The following is a 2,811-nucleotide window of genomic DNA, read 5'->3' as shown; positions in this document are numbered from 1 at the left end:
GAATTCCTCATATCAGTGAGATCTTGATACTTGTCTTTCTCTGATTGACTTTTTTAGCTTAGCATAATACCCTCTAGTTCCATCACTTCGTTGCAAATGGCAAGATTTTGGTTTTTTCTTTTGATGGCTGCATGATATTCCATTGTGTATATATACCACATTCTCTTCATCCATTCATCTGTTGATGGAAATCTTGGCTCTTTCCACAGTATGGCTATTATGGACATTGCTGCTATAAACATTGAGGTGTGGTTTTTTTCATGTATGACTTCTTTATGTTGAAGTATGTTCCCTCTAAATCCTACTTTGTTGAGAATTTTTATCATGAATGGATGTTGTACTTTGTCATATGCTTTTTCTGCATCTATTGAAATGATCATATGATTTTTATCTTTTCTCTTACTGATGTGATGTATCATCTTGATTGATTTGCAAATATTGACCCACACTTGCATCCTGGGAATAAATTCCACTTGATCGTGGTGAATGATATTTTTAAATGTGTTCTGGGATTCTGTTTGCTAATATTTTGTTGGGAATTGTTGCATGTATGTTCATCAGAGATATTGGTCAATTTTCTTTTTTGTGGTGTCTTTATCTGGTTTTGTTATCAGGCAATGCTGGCCTCATAGAATGAATGTGAAAGTTTTCCTTTCTCTTCTATTTTTGGGGATAGTTTGAGAATAGGTATTAACTCTTTTAATATTTGGTAGAATTTGCTTGTGAAGCTGTTTGGTCCTGGACTTTTGTTTGTTGGGAGTTTATTGATTACTGATTCAATTTCATTGCTGATAATCAGTCTGTTCAAATTGTCTATTTCTTCTTGCTTCATTATTTTAGGTTATCTGTTTCTAGGAATTTATCCAGTTCTTCTAGGTTTTCCAGTTTATTGACATATAATTTTTCATAACATTCTCTTACAATCATTTGTATTTTTATGGTGTCAGTTGTTATTTCTCCTCTTTCATTTGTGGTTTTGTTTATTTGAGTTCTCTCTCTCTCTGATTAGTCTGGTAAAGGTTTATCAATTTTTTTGATTTTTTTTTTAAGATTTTGTTTATCTGACAGAGAGAGAGAGCATGAGCAGGGGGAGTAGCATAGGCAGAGAGAGAAGCAGGCTCCCCACTGAGCAAGGAGTCTGATGCGGGGCTCGATCCCAGGAACCTGGGATCATGACTTGAGCTGAAGGCAGACACTTAACCGACTGAGCCACACAGGTACCCCAATTTTGTTGATTTTTCAAAGAACCAGCTCCTGGTCTCATTGATCTGTTCTATTATGTTTTGTTTTGTTTTAAAAAAACGGAAAGAAACTAAAAAATTTCTGTATCATTTATTCCTGCTGTCATCTTTATTATTTCCTTCCTTCTGCTGGTTTTGGCTTTTGTCCTTCTTTTTCTAGCTCCTTTAGGTATAAGGTTATGTTGTTTATTTGAGATTTTTCTTGCATTTTGAGGTAGGCCTATGTTGCTATAAATTTCCCTCTTAAAATAACTTTGACTGTATCACAAAGATTCAGGACCATGTAGTTTTTTCATTTCTCGCCATGTACTTTTTGATTTCTTCTTTGATTTCTTGGTTGACCCATTCATTGTTTACTAGCATGTTATGTAACCTTAATGTATTTGTGCTATTTTCAGATTTTCAGATTTTTCTTGTGGTTTATTTCTAGTTTCATAGAGTTGTTATCAGAAAAGATTCATAATATAACTTCACTATTTTTTAATTTGTTGCAACTTGTTTCATGGTTTAATATGTGATATGTTCTGAATATTGTTTCATCTGCACTTGAAAAGGATGTGTATTCTACTGTTTTAGGATGGAATTTCCTGAATATACCAGTTAAATCTATCTAGTCCAATGTGTCATTCAAAGCCACTCTTTCCTTGTTGATTTTTGGTTTGGATGATCAATTCACATCCATTGATGTAAGTGAGGTGTTAAAGTCCCCCACTATTATTGTATTACTATTGATTAGTTCTTTTATGTTAACCATTAATTGTTTTATGTATTTGGGTGCTCTCATGTTGGGTACATATATATTTACAATTGTTATATCTTATTAGATTGTCCCCCTTATTATTATGTGTCCTTCTTTGTCTCTTGTTAAAGTTTATTTTGTCCCTTTACATTGATTTGCTGCTCTAGTCTTTTAGTAAGCAGTTATACACATGGGAGAGAACAATAGGCTGTTGTAAATGGAGTTGGAGTAACAATTTCATCTCTTCTGTGAAGTCCAGATATTGATTTTATGTCTGAATGAACTATGTAAGCAGGATTCAGTCAAGGTGATTATGGTGAATTTCTATATAGACTGATTTTATAAAAATGTTGATTTAAGGGCACCTGGGTGGCTCAGTTGGTTGGGTGACTGCCTTCAGCTCAGGTCATGATCCTGGAGTCCTGGGATCGAGTCCCGCATCGGGGTCCCTGCTCGGCGGGCGGTCTGCTTCTCCCTCCGACCCTCCCCCTTCTCATGCTCTCTCTCTCTATCTCATTCTCTCTCTCAAATAAATAAAACCTTTAAAAAAAATGTTGATTTAAGAATTTCACTTTATTTTTTAAAATAGCACTAAGACTCATACATCTGCACCAATTATCTTATGTGGGGCAAATGGTTTCACATGTGATGAGATGAAGCACTCTTTACATGATGCTCTTTGGGATTGGTTCCAAGTGGGGATGCTGTAGAAGCAGCCCCTTCCATGTACCTTGAAAACTAAACAACCAGCATGGGGTCTCAAAAACAGCTTGCTATTGCGGAGTTTGCAAGATCTTTTCTTATTATTCCTAACACACTGGCAGTTAATGC

The 2,811-nt window shown here is 35.3% G+C and overlaps 1 non-coding gene across 1 annotated transcript; it reads left to right on the top strand.

Moving 5' to 3' along the window:
* Positions 1-2,123: 2,123 nt before the first annotated feature.
* LOC115940720 (small nucleolar RNA SNORA20) lies at positions 2,124-2,245 on the top strand. The gene has a single exon (XR_004075453.1). It is a non-coding gene; the product is annotated as a small nucleolar RNA SNORA20 (small nucleolar RNA).
* The last annotated feature ends 566 nt before the right edge of the window (positions 2,246-2,811 follow it).

This window comes from Leptonychotes weddellii, unplaced genomic scaffold (genome assembly GCF_054177405.1).
Source record: "Leptonychotes weddellii isolate Sample4059 unplaced genomic scaffold, ASM5417740v2 HiC_scaffold_15029, whole genome shotgun sequence".
NCBI classification, from domain to species: Eukaryota; Metazoa; Chordata; class Mammalia; order Carnivora; family Phocidae; genus Leptonychotes; species Leptonychotes weddellii.
The sequence above is the reverse complement of the archived record's forward strand: the minus strand, read 5'-3'. Positions and strand labels throughout refer to the sequence as shown.